The 27,473-nt window shown below is 38.6% G+C and overlaps 1 protein-coding gene and 1 non-coding gene across 7 annotated transcripts in view; both read right to left on the bottom strand.

The window, feature by feature from the left end:
* The window catches only part of LOC133525181 (myotubularin-related protein 6), a 105,997-nt gene that overhangs the window by 24,563 nt on the left and 53,961 nt on the right, over positions 1-27,473 (bottom strand). The gene's annotated exons all lie outside the window — the stretch shown is intronic.
* Positions 9,347-9,419, bottom strand: Trnaa-agc (transfer RNA alanine (anticodon AGC)). The gene has a single exon. It is a non-coding gene; the product is annotated as a tRNA-Ala (tRNA).

Below are 27,473 nucleotides of genomic sequence, written 5' to 3'. Positions count from 1 at the left end.
GAAAAACTAGGTTTGTAGGTTTCCCTTATTTCAAAATTTGCAATACCTTTTTTTTTATAAAGCGAAACCTATAAATCTAGAATATATTATGCTGAAGCGATCGACATCAAGTAATATGTTAAGATTTACTTATTGGAAAACGTTTTCTCCCGAAATTGAATTTCATAGAAGTACCGCTATTTGGCTAGGATCGCAAAGCTATTCTTGGCGGCGAGATTCCACCAGCCCGCATATTCAGTACGAAAATGTTTGTGCCGCACAGTGCCTGACACTGGTGGAATCCCGCATTTATAATTGCTTTTGACATGAAAATAGTCTTCTTAATCCGGTACATTACCAGTATGTGGAATTTCATCCAACTTAATGAGTTCGCGTTCCGAGCCCACACATGTACCGGCATTACATGCCAAGATACCCTCAATTACTTACTGCGAAATTGCGAAAAACTCTTTTGTTATAAACTCGTTGATAATTTGAACCCTGTGCCTTTGGAGTAGGGTTGGTTTTTGTTGTAAAGTTTGTTAGATAGGAGGTTGTTGGGGTAAGTGTGAAGGGATTCGCCTGAGGCTGAGCTATTCATTAATGAAGGAAGCATGTTAAGCAGTAGTTTAACTTCGTTTGAGTAAAGAGTTATTAAAACAAATAATTGCTATTGAAAATAATGTCCTGACAGGCAGCTTGTTCATTAATTTATCATTTTCATTGCATAAGAAGTACAATGTGTAAAAGGAGGACTTAATGTCTAAAGATATTCTCTACCAATCAGCAATAAATTAGAAAAAAATTGATAAGGGTGTAATGAGGAAGTTCTAAGTCTTTCTAAGACTAAAATTTTAAGTCTTATACTGACATCATTATTAATTTCATACACAGCCAAGCAAAACATTTTATAAACAGAGAGTTTTACCCCTAAACCAGTAGCTTTACCACGACTGCCTTAGCAATGTCTAACTGACATATTCGTTAACGTCTGCGTGATTTACTTTCTATAGCTCTCGCTCGCACTAATATGCGAGTACGACCAAAATGCAAATAAAGTGAGTAAGGGCTCATTTAGACGGTGCGCGAACTCGCATGCGATTTTAGTTACATTGCGGACTATTGAGGTTACAACTAATTCGGCGACCGATCAAATACCGCAATGTAACGAAACTCGCATGCGAGTTCTCGCACCGTCTAAATGAGCCCTTACGCACAAGCTAGCGAATACGTCAGTGTCAAACTGGTGATAGTCGTACAGTTAAGCTTTAAGAGGTTTATCTACAAAACACTTTTGAGACTATGATTTTTTGACCTTTTTTGGATTTTATTTCAAAATGCGAAAATAAGAATAAAGGACTTAAACGCCAGCGTCTATAGCGGTTAAGACGAAATAAGTATTTTTCACTTTAAAATTTTCTAAGCTTAACGCGAGGTCTACAGCTTACAGAGCCACTAGTATTTATTTTTTGTTCGCAATCAGCTTTTCCTGACCAGTAACCAACTTCTTCAGTAACTAATATCAATGCCCCTGAGGGAACATTTCACGAAATTGTCTACCGTTGTCCCATAGAACGCGATGTTTTAAGATTTGCAAGTATACAGAGTTTTTTTTTCTGTCATAATGGATGGGAAAAATGCTCGGTAAAATAATAATCGACTGGAAATGTTGAAAAATATAGGTAATATACGAAATAAAATTGGTTTGAAAGGGACAGCTCATGGAATGCCCCTGAGTCAGGGTACTGCTTATAAAACCGCTGGAGCCGCAGTTTAAATTCGCCGTATAAATAAATTGAGCGCCGAAGTTGGTCGGCTCGGCTTACCGCATGAAGTTTGAGGACCGTACATTTTGTTTTGAATGAGATGAGATTGTTTTTGTTAAATCATCGTGACTGGTGGAATTGTGGTGATTGAGAAAATATACTCGCATTTAATTTAATACATTGTGCGCAAAATAGCGCTATTAAATCGAAAAAAAGGGGCCCTACTCATAAACAAGTAAAAAAAACCGGCCAAGTGCGAGTCGGACTCGCACAGGAAGGGTTCCGTACCATTATCTATAAACAGTCACCCATCCAAGTACTGACCCTCCCCGACGTTGCTTAACTTCCGTGATTGGATGAGAACCTCGAGATTGGAAAGAAATATTTATTTGATTCTGTTTTTAGTATTTGTTGTTATAGCAGCAACAGAAATACATAATCTGTAGAAATTTCAACTGGCTACCTATGAGATACAACCTGGTGACAGACGGACGGACGGACAGCGGAGTGTCAGTAATAGGGTCGTTTTACCCTTTGGGTACGGAACCCTACAAATCAAACTAGCATATACATTATAAAATATAGTTTAAAACTAAAGAACACACATTATGGTTACAATGTATTACGCAACCCCGCTAAAACCCCTCCTTAATGAAGGTCGCTAGACGTTAAGTCGGAACGCACACCATAAAAAAAAATCATATTGAGCTCAGGATGGATCGGGATTAGAGTCGAACATACTTTACGATCGGATCACCTCGACCTAAGACCTTGACATGGGTTTCGATAATCTCTTTTGTACAGTCGGTTCCCTAACATAAGTATCCATATTCCTAAACAATTAGTATGGCTACTTGGTTACTTAAGTTCACTGACCGTACTAGTAGGATTTGGAACAGAAGAATGTTGGGCAACCAACAAGCAGCATCTGGACAAGCTGCACGCCACAGAAATGCGCATGCTACGCTGGTCAACGGGTGTCACGCGTCTGGATAAAATCCGGAATCAGTATGTAAGAGAAAGTTTCAAGATTGCCCCCATTGTCGAAAAGTCACGGAGAAACGCTTAAGATGGTATGGTCAATTGGTCACGTCCCAAGGCGTTCAGAAGACCATGGCCCCATTTCTCGAACGATATTAGTATAATATTATTAGTGAGTTGCCATAGTAACCTATACGATTTGACAGTTCGTGGACTAATAATATTAGTCTAATACCTTTCGAGAAATGGGCCCTATATGGTGAAGCTTGCACTAAAATTGCCAACCACCTACCACCTGCGGTGGCGACATGGTTCCATTTTTATCACTTATCACTATGCCCGTCACTTTCGCGCTTACATATTTGTTAGAACGTGACAGGCATGGTGACAAATGATAAAGAGCCGACCATCTTAGCCCTACTGGTGGACAATGATTGAAAAATAACTACAAGAAGCTCGTTTGAATAAATACGTAGCGCCAGACCGCGCTAGACGGAAATTGAGGACAAGGAAGGCCGACCCCAAGTGAATGGGAGCAGTGCTGTTTGCTGTTCACGGTTGGGAACAGGTCTAGCAGGAAGAAGAAGTAGGGTTTCGAACTAATCCGTCCGAAATAAAGAAAAATTACTTATTATTTATTTATTATTTGTTAAACTTATTGTGTACCATACAATAGTTGTAGTACGCTTACTATTATAGTTGGGTAGTATTACCTACAATAATTTAGAACCTCACCCGCATAACTGCATAAGTTCAAAGCATCTCATTATTCTTCACCGGCTATATTTACTTTCCTACATATATAATGCATTAGGCTATTTTCCCGTCCCATATGGAAATTGAAGCGCTCAAATGTTCATAACGCACAGTAACGTCGCCATGAAAATAAGACTTACCATAAAGGTGGTAATTTCGTCCTCAATGTTTTATGTAAGTACCCGGGTTCCTTTATATTTATGAAATAAGGGTAGTATTCAATAATATGTACTGTGTAAGTGTGTACGTAACACATTACATCTACAATTAATTACATTAAAACATCATACCTAGCTCTTTTCATAATAGTTAGATGCAAATTTGATTTATGCACAAAGTTTGTTCACATCTCCTAATTCAGAGCAGAGTACACTCAAACGCAATCAAAACGGGTCACGGTGTATGCACATTTCGTGACGATTACCCATTTTCATTGCTATTGAGTGTAGTTGCATAAGCAACCGAGTGAAGTTTGTTTAGCATTTGAGTAAACTAGGACATGAGATGTTTTCAAATTGGAGAATTTTATTTAATAAGGGATGCGCGTTTACGAGTATCCTGTAACATTATTTACAGTACATATGCCTACTTTATAGCACTAGTGCGAAAATTAGCATATTACGTTACTGTGTCGAACATTTAAAGGGCCATATCTTATACCTTTAAACGAGCAATTCTTGTATATATTTTCTCTATAAACCGATCCTGAAAGTACTCAACGGGCTGAAATTAGACAAGCCGGTGGGAATCGAGTTCTTTGAACGATCCGCCACTGATATATATATATATATATATATATATATATATATATATATATATATATATATATATATATATATATTTCCGGGATCTCGGAAACGGCTCTAACGATTTTGCTGAAATTTGGTATATGGGGGTTTTTGGGGGTAAACAATCGATCTAGATTAGTCTTATGTTTGGGAAAACGCGTGTTTTCGAATTTTCATGCGTTTTTCTTTCGTCGCAGAATATGGTCGCTAATTTCGTGTCGCCGGCCGCTGTCCGTCTGGTCCAGCGGGTTAGGACGCGGACTGCTAAACGAGTGTTACGGGTTCGAATCTCGCCCGGTGACTAACTTCAGTTTTTTTTTTTTATATATGTTCAAGTCTATATTTTATTTTTTATTTTTATTGTTTTAGACAAGTTTAATTTAGTAAAAAAATGTAGTTAAGATTATCACCTATACACCACCATATTACAATAAATAGTTATAACCGAGCAAAGCTCGGTCGCCCAGGTACTGTACTGTAAAACGTTGTACGATACATGTGCGAATAGGCAATTCGCAACTCGTGTCGATTTACACTAAAAGTCGACACTTACCACACAATAAATCATTTATGCAAATTAACATATTACTGCATTTGCTATATAAATCAGCCTCTTGCTCTGTTTCTATGCATTTTTGTTTCCCACGGATATTTTTTAATGTTTTTTTACAAGACTTGCATTTAATGTTTTCCATTTTCCACTACAAAATGCAAAAAACAAATGCAGATAATATTATGTGTCAGATGTTATCAAAGCTGACACGTCATCGTTGATGTACTTCTATCTGTACATATAATGCCAGTGACTACTTATTGGAGAATCGTTTTTTTTTTGACATGAAGCACGAACATTTGTGCAAATATTTTTATATGTGTATGTAGTGGGAATTAGTGGCTACTCATGCATATTTTTTTTGGAGGTGTACCTTCGCGAAAAGTAAAAAAAAAATTGGAAGGAAAAAAATATTTTTATTTTTTGCAATGAAGTTTAAGGACAGGATGCTGGTAAAAAATATGCATTTTGTAGTTTTTTTTTATTGTTATCAAATATAATTTTGTTTGGTTCACGTAACTTGAATCGTTTATAAAATATGACACTTTCAATGATACCCTAATTATTTTACGTTATCCTGAATAACTCGCAAACAAAAGAGAATCGAGGTCTGATGTTAAGCATGGAGGGTCCTTAGGACCTAACAGTACACTACCAGAAATATCGACAAAATCCGTCGTTGGGGGCACTTCTTGTTCGCTTAGCCTGCTAGACCCTTTGATATAAGTATAATGATTGGTGTTTATTAACCATCATGTGAATATTATGTTCAGTAGCGCCCTCAATTTTATGTTAATACCAGTGGAATAAAATGTACTATACATTTTTTCTACTCGTCGACTGTAATTGTTGAATTAAGATTTTGTATACCAAACCGTAATTACGTACTTTTCATGTATGGGCCCCCAACTCAACTATAGTATTCATAAGCAAACGCTGTAGTCAACTATAATGAAATTTACTAATCACGTGGCGCCGTGATCCAGTGGAAAAGACACCAACGCGCGACTATTTCATGAGTAATATTCATTTATTATGCACGCGTTGATGTCTTTTGTACTACTGAGATACATACCTAATTTTCTTTTAATTATTTAAGTTTTATAGTAAAAAAAGTATTATTTTAGGTGACTCGTAGAACAAGTATTGTATATAATAGTAATATAATCAAGCTTTTCAATCTAATCAAAAAGCTCTCTAGTATATCACGATGGTATAAAATATTTATATGTCCTGTGTACGGCGGCCGTGCATAAAATACAAGTAGCACAGAGAGATATAAACAGAAACAATAATGCATCGGCAAACATAACACGCGTTAAACATGAAAACATACTCATACTTCATCACCGGAGTCTTGACATTGCCATCTCGAAGTTTTTAGGATCCATCTGAAGAACAGTAAAAGTTGGAGACCTCAGAGTTTATGAGTAAGTAATGTTTTTAGGCCGTGACGAATTTTTTTTTTTCGTTTATGAATAACTGAAACGCGAAGAGGTATCAGACAGTCATACCTACAGGGACAACTTGACGAATATAAATTCGACATTTAGGTGTGATTTTCTTAATTAATAACTCTAATTGAAGAAAAAATATACAGACTTAATTAATTAATATACGACTAATGTTATTGACTTTTGTTTTGGATGGTTAGGTAGGACTAGATACGACTTCGTTAAATAATGTAGACAGTAAGTATGTACGAAAATTAACGGATGAGGTCAAATTTCCTTGTAAGAAAACCTTGCCTTCACAACAGCCACATCCTTAGATCAGTCATTAAATATAAAAATATTTACGTGGCCAATTCTAGGGAGATTAGCTACTAGAATAGGACTATGATAAGTTTTCATGCCAAATTCTAGGTCAAGCACCAATGGCGCCCCAATGACATATGGATGCATTTTCAATGCCAAGTCCGGGTTAACTTATCGTAACTGAAGTCTAGCTCAGTTTGCCGTAAAGTTTATGTCAAATTAAAGAGTAGTTGAAGTAAAGCAGTGTACATGTTTATCTCAAACATTATTTTGGACCCGGGTATGTCCTTAAACTACGTCCACAAGAGAGGTATGGGCATTGTGAATGTCATCTCGCCCTGTCTGGTAGGGCACAGCACAGCGGATGTCATTCCAGATCTAGAGCAGAGCCCAACTGGGGAAGTGCCTCCACCTTACAGAAAATCTCAGCCAAATAACACTAGACCCTACTCATAGTGTTGTGTTCCTGCCGGTGAGTAAGGTTGCCAGAGCTCAACGAGGGTGGGAGGGGGTAAGGATCGGCAACGCGCATGTAACTCCTCTGGAGTTGCAGGCGTACATAGGCTACGGATACTGCTTACCATCAGGCAGGCCGTATGCTTGTTTGCCACCGACGTAGTATAAAAAAAAAGAGAATGAACCGCCCACGCTCACAACTCCGACAAGGCTCCATATTTAATCTCGTGTAATATTAAACAATGCCACTCCAGTGTCTGGAATCATGTTTAATAAAGCATGATCTCGTAATGACAAAACGTTTTATCTGAGATTCTCTCTGGAATAGCTCATATTCCGACTGTCGGCTAATTGGATAGATTTATTCAGATAGCGTAAATAATAGATAAGAAAAATACAACTCGTCGTGCTTAAGGAGTCAGTATCTTCTATATGTTTATATGTAATATAACCCCGTCACAAAGACATTGAAAGTTATTAGTAAGTAGTAAAAAAAATTCATTACCAACCTAAAATGGAGTTGGGCGGGACATGTTGCTAGGCAGAGTGATGGCAGGTGGACTAAAATGTTAACGGAATGGTGGCCGCTTTCGGATGAAAGAAGCCCCTGGCGTCCGTTGGCTCGTTGGGTGGACGACATTCGGAAAATTGCGGGACACTTCTGGATGCGATTAGCTCAGGATCGGGACAAGTGGCGTACAGGAAGAGAGGCCTATGCTCAGCAGTGGGCGATAAAAGGCTAATATGAATGATGAATGAGTAAAAAAAATACATTTTATGGTCCTATATACCAAATGGAGTTTTCCGAAACCGAATACCTATTACCTATAGCTACTATAATACCCAAATCGCAATAGGCATACCTATGCCTATAACATTTGAAGAGCTCCCTCAATTTCTCCAGAATCCCATCATTAGATCCTGACGTGATGATATGGTGACTAACTGTAAAAGTTCCGAATTCTTTCAGCCGTTTGTGTCAAACCGGCAAACATACATACAAATCTAAATAAACAGATACACACACATTCAGAACATTGACTTCATTGAAGTCGGTTAAAATGCCTTCGTTTTTACTATTCTCTCCTTTTCGATATCTGTACCCTTAAGTGCTCCCTTTTGTGTGACCATTAAGCGTCTTTCGGTCACATGACTTTCACAAATAATTTACGAGTCAAACGGCATTTGATATCACTTTGCTATAAGGTTGAAGAATGATCAAAACGGCGATACAGAACAGCTTACTTTACTGAACTTAAGTAGGCCTTGTGTTGTCGGAATAAGGTCGAAGATTGATCAATGCGAGTCAAACGGCCTAGGGTACGATAACGCCAGTAACGCGGGTAAGGGCTGCGTCTGATGTGTACTAATGTTTCAGTCGAGCTGAGAAGTACTGAGATTATATATAAGAATATTGCCTTGAAGATGTTTTGAAGCTTTAGGAAACTAGTAAACCGGAGGTCACAGTTTCAAACTTCGGCTCATCGGGAGCTTCACGGGAATTGTACGAAATATGAACAAGCGAAGAAACCCAATAAGGCCAGTTTCTCCACTGGATTGGAAGGTTGAATGGATGTGATAGCACAAAAACCAGTGCTTGAATCAATTCACCGTGTAAATGGCAGCACTATCTCTCTCGTTATACCATGCAGAATCCCTGACTAACTAATTGATTCGAATAGGAGTTGCAAGCACGTATTGCCAACCCTTAGAATATGATCAAAAGCGCCTAGCCTTTCAAGTTCCAACGATTGCAGATACTCAAGAAATTGGAATTGGTGCAGATGTAGAAGTTATGGCGTTACCCGCGACGCCGGGTCGAATCGGTAACACAAGGGCTCGGTCACTTTTTCTTTGATAATTATGAATAAGAGTCTTAAAGAATATAATGGTAGATTAGCCTTGTGCCATGACTCGCTCCCGCTGCCGCCCGTGTTTTTACCACAAGGTACAAGGTCACGACCTAAAGGCTAACGCGATAACTCCGATTTCTATTTCCTAACCAAACCAAGCCATTCATTTTAACTACTATTATTAGAGCGATAGCGTTTCTTCGGTCGGTTTAAGCCTTGCAGATTTTTACGCGTTAATTTCGCATAGGATTAATATATTTCTTCGTCTAATACTCATAACATATATGTTATTCTATAGAATACCTACCCTACAAGTCCTACAACTTAACATCTGGAAATAAAAAACTACATAGAACAAATCAAAAAACATCTTGAATCTTTGTAGTATCTCGCCTTTATCAGGCGATAAACGCCCGCATTTCTAGTTAAGGAGTGAGTTAAGAGTGGAAACAATCACTGTCTTGGGTGGGACTTGAACCCACGACCACTGGATAGCTAGCCCAGTGCTCTGCCATCTGAGCTACCAAGCCCTTGCCCAATACAGCGAGCTTAATCAGTGCATTTTTATTAATCTATAGAATTGTAGATACTATTCTATAAAATTTACTAGAATGAAAGGGCGATTTCAAGTTTTCGTCACAAGTATTACATCACACCAAAAACTTTTTGAACAGCGTCTTCTGAGAGAATTTATGTCTGTCAATATCTATATATATCTCATAAACAGTTTTTTCTTTAAGTTTAATGAGCTACTTAATACCTTATTAAATTGTCTTTTGTTCAATAGTTAACTTTTTTGATTTGACACCACTTTGTGGTACGAATAGTTACATGACTGCTACTTTTTCACTGAACCACTCCTTATATCGATTTGACATGCCCTCGTTCTTGAGCACCCCCGTGGGAATATCTTCTAAAGAAACCGAGTATATAGGAGTATTCCATTGTAAGTTCCGTGATTCTTCAAATGAGTTTTTCCATTCCACAGTTTAGCTGTGCGAGGCAAGAAGTTTCTGGAGAACGGTTGAGGACTCTAGTGGCAACTCTAAGTGGTGAAGATGGAAATGTTGTTGCGTAGAACGCGCGCGTTTGTTTTCATGCCAAACGAATCAATAGCCTAGTACTAGATATCTAATAGTTGTAATAAGGCATGGTTTCGCAAAAACTAGAGCCTTAGCCAATCTAGGATTACGTTGCCAAAGCAGTCCCTCCGTTAGGATGCATCTAATAATTTTTAGAAAAGATAATTGGACTGTGATTATTCTTTCAAAAATAAAATAACAATTTAGATTTATAGGCTACGGAGACTGCTTACCATCAGGCGGGCCGTATGTTTGTTTGCCACCGAGGTAGTATAAAAAAAAAATTCAATCAATACCTTGTACATTTTGAACAACAACAGCCCAAAGATATAAGTCAATTATTACCGTAACTTTTAATTAGCCTATAAATTCAATTAGTAGACTTAATGGAATTTGTTCAGACACTTGGGAAAACTCGAGGAGTTTTGATACCTACTCAATCATTAACTCTGGTAATTATTTGACAAGATCTAATACAGGGTGGGCCAAAAGGGTGTTGGCAGTTTGAAAATTAAATAAAAATGCGTGAGTGTCGTGGAACACTCGGTTGGAACGAAGTTAAGAAATGACCGTGACGGAAAACTCTTACACTTTTTTTCACCTAGCCCCCTTCCGCCAAGTTCGTACCGTGCGATAAGGAACTTCGTTCCAACATCCGCATTATCAATCTCTCTCATTTTCATTCTCAATCAAAAGGTCGTGACGAGTTTTCGTGGCGGAAAAATCTTACTTTTTATCGCCAACCTCCCCCCCCCCCCCCCCCCCCCCCCCCCTCCATCTGTTAAGTCCGAACCGCCTGATAAGGAATTTCCAAAAAAAAACTACAAAAGGTAAAACACTTTTAATACTTCTTCTTCCTCGCGTTGTCCCGGCATTTTGCCACGTCTCATTTTGGGGTCCGCTTGACAACTAATCCCAAGATTCTGATCAAGATCTGACCTTCCAACCCAGAGGGTAAACTAGGCCTAACTTGTTATGAAAATGCGATTAGATGGCGCGCAATGAAGCTCGCCGGCTGGTCGATCGCGTCAAGATGCCTGGTATCGAGGCACTTATCATCAAACACTAGCTGAGGTGGGGTGGCCACGTTGTGTGCATGGGTAATACTAATAACAGATCACCCAAAGCTGTATTCTACTCAGAACTCTCTAACGGAAAGAGGAAATAGGGGGGTCAGTACTTGCGCCTTAAACACGTCCTCAAGCATCACCTAACCACTTGCAGTATACCGAGTGATTCCTGGGAGAAAATTGCGATGCGTAGAACGGAATGGTAAAAACAAAAACTAATTATTAGCACTTTGTCTTGAAGAAACCATTAAGCCTGTCTGACATTTTGCTCCAGTGAAGTTAATCTTCGACAAGAAATGTTTCTATAAAAACTCCAATAAAGTAAATTGCACTTAAAAATAAATAAAGAGCAAATTTTCCGCTATAGTAATAGCGCAACCGGAGATGCTTCTAGTCTTTAAAAACAGGAAGGTATTATTCCATACTCTACCCTTTTCACAATACACCTTCATTATATTCTAAGAGTTCACTTGTCGATCGTAATATGCTTCAAAAAACAAAATTCATTTAAAAATTATTTCTGAAAACTGAACCCTAACTCAAAGGACTACAGTCCCTTTTTAATCAAACTATTATGACAAAGAAATGCGACTCGGGATAAGAAAATTGGTCCTTCAGCGAATTACTTTAAGTTTTTGCTCATTTTCTTGCGTCCATCAACTAAAGCATATCTTTCAACAGGGCGTATATTCATCTGTGCTCTATTGAACATACGCCTTATGTCTGTAACGTTTAGATTGAAATTATAACCGGAATCATAGAAAAACAAGTCCTTTTAAAAGGGATTATATTTGGATAGGCAATTTGGTGTGAAAATTATGGAGGTTTTATCGGCCTATCCTTCGATTTTCCGGGTTGGTCGGGATTATCGCATGCCGGTGTATTTGCGACTCTAACTTTTGAAGACAGGAGTAGTAGGTTTCTACGTGCTTCTAAAAAACGATATATAATGTTTTCTGGTTTCATATATGTATGTTTCTTTATAGCTCGATAATTACTAACAGAGGGTGATGTACCGTTAGAGTCACCCCGAGCGCAATAAGGGCTTTGTAAAATGTTATGCGGAGTCAAATACACGAATTCATTTTCGTGCTCTTTCCTCAGAAAAAAAGTCGATTAAGCATTTGAATTTTAAGTTGTTAAATACATACACTCAGGGCGTAGGCTAGCTGGCGCGGGTGCACGAAGCGGGCGTAGGCACGCGGGTGCCATTGCAGGTAAAACCCGTCACACGCGACCGCACCGTTTAACGTTGCTCATACTACTCATCGTTAAGCCGCTCAACCGCTCCGCACAACCGCGGCAGCTAGCGGACGTCCTTATAATCGTGGAAAATGCTAGGGCGATATGATTCATTTCTGCATAACCTAATTAACATTTAATCACCAATGACCCAGCGTTTTCCCGATTCAAACAACGCGCCGTTTCTGTCCCCTGTACAATTTAAGGCGACCGTTGCAATGTCTTAATTAAGAACAAGACGAGACCGTTTAGAAACCCGAGGGTGTTTCAGGCCGGGTCTATGCCGTGGTATGCACACCACGGGAGGAAACGTAGGACAATCCATCCCGCGTGTTTGCCACCTCGCCTTCGGCTCGGGTAACAATTTTGCACGCGGCACGCAATTTTCTACTTTTCCTCCCTTGGAACACAAATAACTATAACTTTTTTTATTTTTGACTGAACATAAGCTGCGCACTTCGCGACCTCTTATATATTTTTTACCCGGCAAAGTCGACTTTGCCGTCCATTTTTGAGAATAAGAAATTTGAACGAGGAGAATTATTACATACAAAACTTCTACTCGCTCTATTTCTTTTTGTATAACAATGTTTAGCAATGAAAACTAGAACCAAACATAGATATATGTTAAGTAAATGATCATGGCAAGTTTTCTTGCCAACTTCGATTTTATTGTAGGTTTCTAAGACTCTTAAGTTCGCTATTGTGGAGTCCGCTAACGCTTCCAAACCTAAGAATAAAAGCGACTTGCTTCATATTAAGCTCTTAAGCCATCTACGGACAGTTGTAACTGACATTTCATTACGCGCCTTTCCGAACAGAAGTAGGTGCCAACCCGGTATCTCTAGCTACTCAGGCACGTTCTAAAAAGGTCAGATGTTCAAGAATGTTCGTGGAATTACGAGAGTTTATAAAAGCATTTACAGTTTTTTTATGTAATAGTGGGATCGCCTGATGGGAACCGGTCATCGTCGCCCATGGACATAAGCAACACCATAGGAGTCACTTAAGCGTTGTCGACCCTTGAGAATCCTAAATAATGTCCTATAATATTTATTTATTTATCAACAACAAAGCTTTACCTTACAATTCGCCAACTGTTGCCTCCATAAATAAATAATTAGGCTCATTGTTTGAATCAAAGAAATACGAGCAGAGAGAAATGTAGGCGATTAAGTTACGGGAGAAACAGAAAATATAAAATACGGCCTAAATTCCTTTGTTAATATTGTGACCCTTTGGAAATTATTGAGTGGCTATGTAGCTGAAAACTCGTAAAAGGTCTTTGGTTTGAAAAGGGAACAGGAAAATACAATCGGTTATCATGATTCACGACACTCCTAAAATTCATTCCACCGACGGTTATAGACTTTGACCATGCTCTGTTTGCAGTGACGTGGTGTTCTTTTCTCATTTGGACACCGTCTTTGCTTCATCGACCTAGCAATGATTACCCACGCTACCCAAATACCCATTTACCCATTTCCCTCCAACCTTCTGTCTGTACCCGTATGTAGCAGGCATCCCTATGCCTAAACTGAATCTATAGTAGGGCTAGGGAATTAGGGTTGTTTGGGGTTGGTTAGGGCAAAGAGTACTTCGGCATTCCTGGGACCTCGCCCTATAGCACAGAGACGGCAACAGAGGGGTTTTAGTGGGTAAACCATGGGTCTCATCAGCCTATATGGGAGTTCCACATAACCATCCCAGGCCCGTCCCCGCGCCTGGGTGGTATGCGGAATGCATTTCCCATCTCGAAGAAACAAAAAAAGGCAGTAGGATTAAGGCATATAGGTTTACGTCTCCCATAGATAAAGTTACTCGTAGTTGAATCCCTTCAGGACTTAACTAAAACTCATGCACATCCCAAAGGAGCACCATACTTGGCAAAGCTCTTGGCATTGAAACTTATCGTGTTCGGACTCTATCATATATAACTAGAGCTCCAGTAAACAAATTTCAGTTTAAGCATTGGTGCCATCCGGTCCAATACTATGTTTTTTGCCTAAAGCCGAGCTGCAGGAGAGTTGAGATAAATACCTGCAGCGAATGAAATTATCGAAACTGCTCACAAAATTTCACAAATCGGCTTAGGAATGCGACTTACAGGCAAGGAGGAAAACTAAACATAAGACATTTGTACAAGCTGAAACTGATACACATAACTCGAGCTTCATTACTCGCTTATCGGCATGACTTTGGTTGGCTGACATTGGTTGCCCAAATCGAGCTGCTTCTGTCAATTATACGACATGCAAACGATATCTAAATGCGAACTCATCTAAACCAGAACTTGTCGTTATCGTATCTCATATCTCATTCTTCGAATCGGGCCGTTAATGTAGATCCCATAATGTAGGTGCCTTAACCCATATTGTCATATTATTAAAGCTTAGATTTGACAAATCTGCGCGTCATCGTGGATGACACGAACAACCAAAAATATGAAATTAAAGTGCAAAAAAAAATACAAAAAGTAATATCTTCATACAAGTCCGGGGATCGAACCTGGATCGTAGCTGTTACCACCTGTCTCTAAGTAGCTGTTTGCCAACTGCGCCACTATAGGATATACATAAATCGGTGACATTAGACTACTCATTCTTGAGAAAGAATTTAAGCTAATGGAAAAGTATTACGCCTTTTTTCGCCTGGTTCCAAAACTTCGTTTCAATAGTAAACTCAGAATCAAGCACCTAATAACATAATTTTTAATTTTCTAAAAATCCGAAGATAAACCTAATTCGTTCTACAATGAATTTATAATGAAGTGCCTCTATTTGCATAATTTTCATCTGCTTGCCTTAAAAACCGAAACATATTTTCTAGACAACTTTACCCCAAATTCAAGACGGCGAAATCTTAGGATAAAACTCGTTTATTTATTCGGGGCACGTACTTGGCCGCCGACGTTCGCTTTTAGGTTCGACGGGGAATGATACATTATCCTATTTTCAGGGCGATGTGAAATAAATCGACCACAGATTAAAGCAGGGCGTGTTACCCTGCGATTAATTTCTTACGGTTCGGTCTTATTTCTTGCGGTTTCAGTGTAAGTGCGTACACTTATGAAGCATGCCGTACCATTGCCCAGTTGGCCACACTGTTAACTGTCCATCGGCGGACCTTATTACAAAAGGCATAAGGTCCATCGATGGACAGTTAAGCGTGTTGCTGTTTGTGCGTGTCAGGGGTCAGGGGGGGTAAATGTACTATTAACTCCCCTCTTTTCGCGTCAGGGGATAAAAAAGATGTTGAATGCGCGTCGGCTTCCACCGACCAAAACTTCTTTCAAGACCACGCTACACGCTATTGCTAAGACTACGACGTAGGGCTCCCCTCATTTCGTAGGCGAACAACCAACGTAGCGGCGTAGCATGGCACCGCTGCGCTGCGCGGCACGGCGATGGCGCGGCGTGAAGTTTTACATTATTTCAGACTAGCGTATTTTACGTACGTACGTAGAGTACGGTCGTTTCGGCGTTACGAACTTACATACGCATTACATTTCCCTACAGTAAGGTTTTATGAGCTTATACGCGCGTACGCGTACGCTCGTATAAAACATTAGTCTGTAACCGGCCTAGGTGATCCGCCTCGACGGGCGACACGGCGCCGTTGCACCGCGCAGTAAGGCGGAGCCGTGGCGTCGTGTGCGCAGTCTAGTCAGACCAAGATAATTTGTCAGCGATCTTGATAGCCCAGACGGTGCAAGTGTCAAGTAAACGTCATAATTTCATAGAAGTTTGACGTTAAAATAACCCGTGCACCGTCTGGACTATCCAAGTCGCTGCCAACTTATTTTGGATCGCCTAAACCGTAATACAAGGTTTCGCACCGCACCACCGCCATGCCGCGCGGCGCAGCGGTGCCACGCCACGCCGCTACGTGAATTTTCACCTGATCATAGTATAGCAACAATATCAATTTATTTATTTTTTTAAATATTTATGCTGTTTTATGTCATAACTATAGTGAATAAAATCTTGCCAGTTACTTAGTCAGTCGCACATAATGATAACTATTTTTTTATACCACGACGGTGGCAAACAAGCATACGGCCCGCCTGATGGCACGCAGTCACCGCAGCCTATGAACACCTGCAACTCCAGAGGTGTTATATGCGAGTTGCCGACCCTTTAAAAGCCTGTACACTCCTTTTTTGAAGGACCCCATGCTGTAGACCTCGGAAGGAATGAAATGGAAATATACAAAAACTTATGTTGCTTTTGAAAATAATACCATTCTACCAACAGCCTACAAAAAGTAATAAAATATAAGCCCCAATCAAATATTAATGGAAAACGATAAGAAAGCCCTTAAGTAATTAAATTAACATAATAAGTTCCATGTTTAATGCCTGAAATATTAGCTTTCTAATGAAAAGATGAGAAGGTCTGTTCCACATTTCATTCGAGGCTTTAATTTGGAAGGCGCTTTTACAGAATTTATACGATAAGTCTCTTGAATGAAACGGCTTTTGAGGATTCAGTCTTTGAAATAGCTATATGTATTTTAACGGAACCAACGAAGCCTCTGTAGGTACCTCTTGTGTCGGACTTAATTTAAAAAATAATTAAAGAAATATGTTTTTACCGTATTTTTATTACTTGAATGTTTTTTTTGACGACCGGTTTGGCCTAGTGGGTTGCCTACGAAGCTGATGGTCCCGGGTCCAAATCCTGGTAGGGCATGTATTTGTGTGATGAGCATGGATATTTGTTCCTGAGTCATGGGTGTTTTCTATGTATTTAAGTATTTATAAATATTTCTATATTATATGTATATATCGTTGTCTAAGTACCCTCAACACAAGCCTTATTGAACTTACTGGGGACTTAGTCAATTTGTGTAATAATGTCCTATAATATTTATTTATTTATTAATGTAACGTTTCTTAAAAAATATCTATAAACATTTTATGTAACAGGTACTCCTTATAAAAAATCGGCAAAGAGCATGTCGGGTCATGCTCAGTGTAGGGTTCCGTAGTTACCATTCTCTCAGAATAGGCTAAACGGGAGCTATTAGTAGGTACCATGTACATTACAAGCATAAGGGAGTGCCTTTGCAGTGCTTTGTATACGTCTTTTTACTACATAGACTTTTTGCAATAACTCAAAAACGCCTGGAGCGATCAAGTTCGCTATACTTTTCATCGAAAGTATTTATTAAGCTTTTCTTTTGTGATTTTTTTTTCATATTTTTGGACTCATAGTTCAAACGTTAGAGGGGAGGGACACATATTACATCCCGAGGTTTAACGTACTTTAAACCAAAGAGACTATACATCTCTGTTGTATTGTAGTAATTATTTATTTTAAGATTATTATAATGTTATGTTTACCCAGGTATTGGCTGTTGTATTTATAAATGTTTTTATGTATTTTTCATGTCACTATACGATGTTACTATAAATGTTGTATTGACTTGTAAAGGAGCCCTTGAGGCCTACTTGCAGAATAAATTTTAGAATTTTGGTATTAGACTAATATTATTAGTGTGTTGCCATGGTAACCCATACGATTTGACAGTTCGTGTACTAATATTATTAGTCTAATACTGTTCGAGAAATGGGCCCCAGTTCGAGTATGGACAAGCTATAATGAAGACATTTTGGAATATTTCTTGTAAATTGGTTGTTATTTTGTTTGTAACAAATGAATGAAGTTAAAATATTGGTACAAGTATTCGTTTTCATCATCAACCCGATGGGATATTACAGAACCGGATTATTATGAGAGACGGCACACCGATTGCGTGACGCGTGCGTGCACGGTTCCAACAATTTAGTTCACGCAGACATGCACGTCTACGCACACGCAGCCGGTGTGCTCTAGCCTTTACTCAAGCCAAAGAGGTTATCGGATTCCCAACAATATATTCGTGTTTGATTGAAAATAAAAGCAATAACAAATATCAGAATAATTGTTTAAGACTCACAGGAATATAAGTAGCCGCCGCCACACAATTAAAGTTACTGGGATTTAACATTATTTTACATAAGCAAAACTTATTTACAAGATTTTATTTAACTTGCAATGTACCTATGTATGTTTGTACGGGTCAAATCTTACAAGTTGAATTTGACCCACTTCCCGGTTTCCGACGAAGCTGAAAATTTGCATACATATGTAAGTCGGGTGACAGTGCAATATTATGGTAACATCGAGCTGATCTGATGATACAGGAGGTGGCCATAGTAACTCTGTGATAAAACAAAGCAACCTAATTTTGCTTGTGAAACAGACCATAAGTGTATTTAATGTTTAGTTGCAAAAGAAAGGAACAAATAGAGATAAGGTATTTATTGGAAAAACAAATTTGACTAGTTTAATTCCTAACAACTGCGAAAAAGGATGTTATTATAATATTTTAAACACATTGCTATTTTTTCTTTTGTTTTTGGGCAGCTTTCAAAGATTCCTTTCCGACTGGCTTCGCATAGTCCTCGGTCTGTCGCCGCAAAGGCGCCACTTTCTGCTCCACCTGGTTCAGCAATTGCGTACGCCGCTGGTTCACCATGTCTAATGCCTTCACCGCACATACTTCCAATGCTTCTGCAGCCTTCACTATCGCAGTCAACGTCTTTAGGGACTCCTGGGCAGAGTAGAAACCACCTTCGTAAAAAAGTTTCATAGCAGAGAGAAAGCGAATGTTAGAAATGCGGGCCGCTTGGACGCGCTGCTCTATACCTTTTTTATATTCCACAATAAAGTCATCTAAAGACTGTTCGAATAAATTGGTGAGCTTGTTCAAACGCATAGCATAACTTGACATCTTTAACCTTTTTATTTCAAGGTCCAGATCCCCACACGCCATAAGTTCTTCTATGCTCGCTTGTATTCGGTCTATCCATGGAAGAATAGGATACAGTTCAGTCAAATCAAATGATAAGTATTGCTGTATTTCTGCAGAATAAGAATCTATGAAAGCATACATGGCGTCAATGTGTGAGGTTAGGCGAGAGTCGTGGTGGCTTAGCTCGGATAAGCGTGATTCTAAACAAGCTTGAACACGCTCCGCTCTTATACTATGAAACACCATTTTCATATTGTACCGCATATCTAAAATAGATTTTTTCTCCTTCACCCAGGCTTCAGACTGACGCTTAAGATCTTCAGGCAGTTCAGATACGCAGGTTTGAAAAGATTCTAAAAACCCGTTCTTCCAATTCAACAAGGATAAAGTATGCAGTTCAGAATGAAATACAGCCAGTGGAATCGGTGACGTAATAGTGAACGATTCTCCTCTCGTTAACTCGACGGCTGACGAATCGCATCGCTCTATCGGATACTTTTCGAGAAAACAATGGAATTCCGCTAGTAAAGTGTCAGCCATTGGCCGATTCAAATCCATGTATTCTTGAAGTCTGCCTATTTCAGCGTCGCGGTGCTGAAGGTATAGCTCAGCGGTCTTATCAAGCAAAGACGTCAGAAGCATCTGCAACGGCTGTAGTTTCTCCGCCTCGGAGCAGGTGCGCATTTGCTCGAAGGTAATGTTGAATTGCACCTCATTGGCGAGCTCAATGCAGTCGTTATTAGTGACAAGATCTTCAACTGCCGCCATCGTTAGTTTTTGAGCGAGTGCCGAACGCATGATGTGAGCATTCCAGAGATGTCCAGAGTCGTGAAGGACCAAATAAGTGGTTTGAAGACGCGAACCCAATTTATCGAAACTATTTTCCAAGCGAGTGACGTCCTGTATAGTCTCTTTCTTTCGAATGGGAAGTTTGATAGTAGCCAGCCGCTTTAAGGCGCTATTGATCATTTCGTGTAGATCTTCGCTGTCGTATTGGCGGAAATCTAGTTCGGAAAAGCCGCGAGTCTCAAGTTCCATGCGTAGATCGGTTAGTTTGCCAGAGAACCGGGTGACAATTTTTTTTACAGCCCTTTTATAAGACTCTAATATTCGTGCAATGCAATCTTCTATTTCCGACACTTCGTCTAGAATGTTTTGAAGTTGCGTTGTGTTAGTAGACTTCTTTGAATCGGCGCTGAAAGTCGAGTGACGAGCAATACTGCGACTGATTGACTGCGAACTGTCCTGCGCACTGCTTCTCCGATAAGACAGTTTGACGCCAAGACATAGTTGGTTGAGGGATGATTTCACACGTTTCACATTTTCATCCGCTTGAGCCCGCAGCTTCGCTTCCAAATCAAAGTACGCTCTACGATTACTTAAAAACTGCTGATTAGCTTCGTAAGTCAGTTCGTCAAAATCGTGTAGCAATTCCTTTGGGGGTTTATTGCCGACAGCGATAACGCGTTGAAAGTGGTCCCTTAGGAGGATACGTATAGCATTTGCGCGTTCCTTTTCTAAATCCAACGCCTCGCGTTTAAAACGTTCTATGCCTTCAATCCGTTGAGAAATCAGGTCGTGTATATTTTTAAGTGCTTCATTGCGATCGTTAAGCGCGAGCGGTTCGCTTTTATCGCAAGCTTCTACAACGCAATTTATGTCTAATTCGTTTTGTTTAATATCGCTGAGGAGATTTTCGGCTAGCGCACGTATTTTGACATCTAAAGCGGTGTTAACTTTCTTGGCTCCTTCTGTGAGGCTTTTCATGACTGCTTGGTGGTCTTGTTCTCTTTGCTTGAGGTAGTTCGCAAGGATGGCTCCACCTCTCTTCGGCTGCCACTCTTCGGGCAGAGCAGCCACTGCGGCAGCGTCATCTGAGCATCCAGCTGATGCCACCAACTTTTTAGCTTCAACCGTACCCTTACAGAAACCGTGAATGCAGTAATGATGTTTGCCGTGCATTATTAGTAACAATACGAAATTGAGTAAGTCTGACAAATAAGTGTCAAATCGAAATAAAGACTAAAGAGTTTAATATTCGAAATAATCAAAAGGAGTTTTTATACGCGTCAATTTCATTTTCCGAAGTTATAGTTCGAGTCATCTATAAGTCCCTAAATAATAAATAGAAAAAAAGTATTATAAAATTATGCGAGTAAAAAACTTTTTAATAAAAAATATAACCGACTTCAGAAATTACCAAAAGCGCCATATATGTACCTATAACATTTGACGAGTTCCCTCGATTTCTCCAAGATCCCATCATCAGACCCCGACTTGGTGCCAACGGGACCATCTCGGGGTTATACCCGTTCGATTAAAAAAAAAGTTTTGAAAATCGGTTCACGATTCTCGAAGATATCGAGTAACATACATACAAAAAAAAATAAAAAAAAATCTGTCGTATTGAGAACCTCCTCCTTTTTTGAAGTCGGTTAATAAACAGTTTTCAAAAGATATTAGAAATTACAATCATCGACGAAAAATATTTCAATACTTACGTCAATATAAGCGTTTTCCAATAACTTAATTAGGAATCCTGCAAAGTAATGCCTAAATTAAATTACTGAAGCATACTTTGCTTAAGTATTCCTGAATCAATTAGGTATAGTCTGGCCTGATGGAAAGTTTCAACAATACGTATACAAAGCATTTTACATTTCACTATATTTATAACTTTATAATCTCTTTATAAATACTTTTTAAGAACAAAAAAGCGGCCAAGTGCGAGTCGGACTCGCCCATGAAGGGTTCCGTACCATTTATGACGTATTAAAAAAAGCTACTCTAGATCTGATTCAAACCAATTTTCGGTGGAAGTTTGCATGGTAATGTACATCATATATTTTTTTAGTTTTATCATTCTGTTAGTTTAGAAGTTACAGGGGGGGGGGGGACACATTTTACCATTTTGGAAGTGTCTCTCGCGCAAACTATTCAGTTTAGAAAAAAATGATATTAGAAACCTGAATATCATTTTTAAAGATCCATAGATACCCCACACGTATGGGTTTGATGAAAAAAGATTTTTTTGTTTTTCAGTTCTAAGGATGGGAAACCCCCAAAATTTATAGTTTTTTTTTTTTCTATTTTTGTGTGTAAATCTTAATGCGGTTCATAGAATACATCTAATTACCAAGTTTAAACAGTACAGCTCGTATAGTTTCGGAAAAAAGTGGCTGTGACATAAACGGACAGACAGACGGACATGACGAATCTATAAGGGTTCCGTTTTTTGCCATTTGCCTACGGAACCCAAAAAATATGTAAAACTTTAAAGTGGGTGGTAGACGTGCGAGTAAGCTCGCGAACGTACGGCTAGACTACCTTTGTCGAGCGTGTGTCACCCTAATTACGCGTACTTTAACCTTTTAACCGCTTAGAATTTTTCAACGAGCGTGCCGCCGGTACGAAGTTGCACGAATAAATAAATAAATAGAATAAATATTATAGGACATTATTTCACAAATTGACTAAGTCCCACAGTAAGCTCAATAAGGCTTGTGTTGAGGGTACTTAGACAACGATATATATACAATAATACCCCGCTTTACGCGAGAGATGCGTTCCAGGGAAAATCGTGTAAAGCGAATTTCGCGTATATCGGGGTCTTTTAATAAAGTACCAAATTTAGAATCCAACCGCTTTTATTAGAAAATTGTTTACATTTCACTCAGGAAATTACATTAAAACCGCTTTTTAAAAGAAATTTTAACATTTTACATTAAAAAAAATACATAATAAAGTGCTATTTAAGTCTACCTATTGTTTTCTGAGTGGCTTTTCACTTCCGATCCGGGCTGCAAGAGTGATGTAGTATTTGGTGGCAGGTACATCAATTGAACTTCTAAAATAATCCAAAGTTGGTTGGACATCCACCAGCGTGGAGCGTTATCCAGGAGCAACAGCACTTTCCGTGGAATTCCATTTCTGACGCAGTAATCTTTGACTTCTGGTCAGAAACATGTTTTCAACCAGTCTGTGAAAACTTCTCTGGTCATCCACGCCTTTCGATTTGATCGCCAAAATACTGGTAGAGTGCTCTTATTCGTGCATCTCGTTGCACGCGGTGTTTCTGATTGATAAACCAGCAACGGTTTTAGCTTGAAATCCCCAGTACCATTACCTCCTAGAAGAAGAGTAAGCCGAACACCCAATAACGTAATAATATTTATAGTTAGAAGGTAGATTACCATCCGAGGTGGCCCGATGTGCCGCGGCCAAGTAAATAACCAATCAGATACTATCAATCCAGTGACCAATAGTGCACTCGCGTAAAGCGGGGCAATTTAGCGCGAAAATCGAAAAACCGCGTTATAGCGAATCCGCGTAAACCGGGGTCGCGTAAAGCGGGGTATTACTGTAATATATAAATATTTATAAATACTTAAATACATAGAAAACACCCATGACTCAGAAACAAATATCCATGCTCATCACACGAATAAATGCCCTTACCAGGATTTGAACCCGGGACCATCGGCTTCATAATAGGCAGGGTCACTACCCACAAGGCCAGACCGGTCGTCAAACGAAGTTATTTATAAGACTGCGGCGAAATATTAACTGATATTTTAATATCATTCAGTAATTATTATTCAGCGACATGTTAATGGCTGAATACTAGCAATTAGTGCTGATTACTATGGTTAATTTGATCCAACTAATTTAGCTAAAAACACGATTGCCAAAAGGTTTTAAGTTACAAGAAATGCTCGAACATGTAACATTTCTTGTCCCTAGTGCTATAACTACGTTAAATGTTAATTTACATAAGTTAATGGTGGGTTTAACTACTTATATAATGGCGTTGTGCACGCAATTTATTTAATATCATTGCGTGGGACAATACTCTTCGGAATCCTTGGAGTTTTGTATTATGATTAGAAACTTGACTCCAAAGTCCAATTTTTTTTACTACAGTCTAAACAAATACTTTATGCTGATACATTTTAATGGCGCATTTACATTCACGTGCGAGTGGCGAGCCGAGCCGCGAGTTTTTTGGGCACGAGTCAAAAGGGCTCGTGGGGGACGCGCGCTTGCTGTTTCCATCTGCGTTCGGCTTTCCATTCCGTTACAAACCTTATAATCGTGCCGCTTGTGTTTCTCGACAAGCTTAGGGGCCGTGGCCGAGACACGAGATGAACCGCGAGCCGAGCCAAGAGGCGAGAGTGTATACATTAGCTCGAGGAACTTACGCGCTGTGGCCGAGACACGAGACGAGCCGCGAATGTAAATCCGCGGTTAGATTCTTAAGGTAAGTATAGTGTGTAAGAGCTTAAAAAATCGTACGCTTGCGTCTACCAATAATTTTGGCGTGTGTGTGACATTTTTAAACATAACGAAATGTAATAGCGGTCAAAAGATTAATTTAATCATCTCAAATTTATCTCTCTGTAATTTAATAATTCTATCAAAACTCCGTTCAATGTTCCAAAGTCAATTAAGGGCCTACTAAAGCCGTGAATACCGGTTCGTAAGCCACGCCCGATAGCTTCCTCACTCCCCGCTAGCACGCACACATGGAAGCGCTCCGCGGAGTCCGCGGCACACGTGAAGGTGAAAGCTCCATCTAGCGTTACAAAAGTTAACTACGATTATACGCGGTCGGCCAGAAACTGAATTCTTAGAAAATAAAAAAGATGGCGTTATTACTTGCTACTAGAAAATAAAAAATTATATTGTTGTAAATTGTAATAAATCTGAGACTACAATATAGCCAATTTTTATTGTTGATTTTTGGAAGATGTCAATAGTATAGATAATTGTAGGTATAACACTACCTATCTTTTTAAATTCGGTATCTTACATTGTTAGTTATCATATTTTATTTAGTAATAAAATACTTTTACATTAAGAAGCATGACATATTTTGATCTAAAACTATTAATTCTTGGATACTGTACTCGCAGAGTTATGCATGTTGTTGTTACGCTACCCACTCTTAATTAGTTAATATTGTACAGTTTTTGCATCGCACGGCCGCGGGTGCGCTACGAATACCAACCTTACTCCTATTCAAATAAGTATATATGCGAATTCACTCGTGTTTCCGAGGGATGCAAAAACATACACACCACGTCATTGTATAGCATTAAGTTAAATTTAAATTCTCATTTTAAGTGAATAATGTATATTCTTATGAGAATAAATGTCTTAAACCATAATATATTGTTGAGGCAGGAAATACAGGGTGCCGTTTTCCGACGACCAATTTTTCGGATGATAGTGAATCACAGTTGTCACCTACATATAAAAAAGAAAAAAGTAAGTATATGGTAACAACGAAAACTACAAAAAAGTGAAACTTTTAAACAATTACTCAAACAATCAGGGTAATTCTTAAATTGTGTCCAGAAAAATATTTTTCACATATTGTTACGTATAAAAAGCATTTTTTGATGCATATGGTCAAGCTTAATACCCTCAGGAAAGGTAAATAAAATGAGTACATAATCACGGTTGTCACAAAGAGTCCCTCAGCCGTGACGTTTCGGCATTTTGGCGGCCAACTCCACTATTTTGCATTATACAATATTTTAAATATAGCCTAAGTTACTCCCATGACTACGACACATCGAATGACAGCTCATACGTTGAAATTCGTCAAACTAACGCTGTAGAGCGTGACAAAGAATCGGATACACATCATACATCCACATACACGCGGAAACCATTTTTCTGCTTCGGCAGTTGGGCAATAATAACAAATGAACGTAGCTAATACAATCCATTTCTAAAGAGTGAATATGCCTCTAAATTAATCAAACGAATTGAGAATGTCACGACCACGTATCTATATGACACGAACGTGGATTCAATAGTCCGTGGCGGGGAGAGAATTTTGAGGCCACTGTCGTGACAATTTGAAACATGTTCGGTATTACCTAAAAATTACCTTTTTGCAAATATTAAATAATTAGCTCAATCTCGAATGTATTAGGTATATCTTATGTTACAAACAATAACGTGAAATGAGCACTGACTTTTAAAAACTCAAACATGGCGGTGACGCGTTAAGGTTGACCTTTTTTTTTTAAATTAACACAAAATAATAATTTTCGACAACATTTCTCCCTTCAGCCATTTGCAAATCTGACACCAACACAGTATTGCTGTTCTAAAAAAAAAGCGTTAAAAAGGCTGCCAGACGTAAAGGTAACTTTCTACCGAGTACTGCATGTTTATGTTATCACGCGCGGCGGTGACACGAAAACTGATCACAAGATGTATGTTATTAAAATTGTTATAAAGTCGTTATATATCCATACAATTTTTAAACCGTATTGTGGAATAGGTGTAAGTGTTAACATTTGATATAAAATTCTTAAAAAACACTTTCAAAGAAAAATAAAATATCATAAAATCCGAGGAAGTCACACTACACGTTCCGTGACATTTAGAACTTCTTAATATGTTTCTAATAAATGCTCTTAGGATATTAGGTTGACATAAAACTAGAGGTAAATTACTAAGGATATTGATATTTAGTTTACTTATTTTCTTAAAAATATATGCTATTCTTACAGGTAACACAAAATTGACGTATGTATTTATGATTGTTATTTTGACTGTTTTTAATTTAAGTTAATTTGTATTGTATTTTCGTTTGTTTGTGATGTAATTATGGGTCTTTCACCTGAAATAAACGATTTCATAATATCGTTCCCGTGGCTTTGGTTCACTGTGATTTTCATTCCCGTGTGTTTTGATATAAAATGTATTCTTCATGGGCATGTACAATGTAAAATCATATGTCAAGTAAATGATTATTTACTTTCATGGATTAAGTAAAAATTATCGTAATCATAACAGTCGATCAAAGACATACTTATTTCTTTTCCCCTGGTTCTCATTCAATGCCTTTGGACTGGGGTTTCAACTAAAATCAACGTTTGGTACTTCGTTCTATAGATCTTAATAATAACATTAATAACATTAAGTTGCTAAGAGCGTTCTATGATTCAGTGTATTATTTTGGAAGTAATTGTTCCGAAATTAATTGTCATTATGTCATTCCTTGTCATTCCCTTATCGGTTTTTTTCATTCCCTCGTCGCTTTTACATTCTTTTTATCGATTTTATTATTCCCCTGATAGGTAAGAAATTGACCAAAATGTATGCCTATTCGATTGATGGGCTTATATTGAAATTATATTTAATAATCTGATTTCAAAGAACGACCCTTCAATGCCCGCCATAAGCTAATTGGTTGGCTAATGGTTTCAAGAGCATGGACAAATAAAGTATTGACTAACATTATCAACACAGAATCGCGTTCCTCTGAAATGAAAAGTTTGATCGGGATATCCAAAATTGCACAACGCCGTCTATTAGGAACTACTTTAATTATCAGACAGTTAGACAAGAGGTTGAAGCACCGAAC

The sequence above is a fragment of the Cydia pomonella genome, chromosome 14 (genome assembly GCF_033807575.1).
Source record: "Cydia pomonella isolate Wapato2018A chromosome 14, ilCydPomo1, whole genome shotgun sequence".
NCBI classification, from domain to species: domain Eukaryota; kingdom Metazoa; phylum Arthropoda; class Insecta; order Lepidoptera; family Tortricidae; genus Cydia; species Cydia pomonella.
This window is presented reverse-complemented; position numbering and strand designations above follow the sequence as displayed.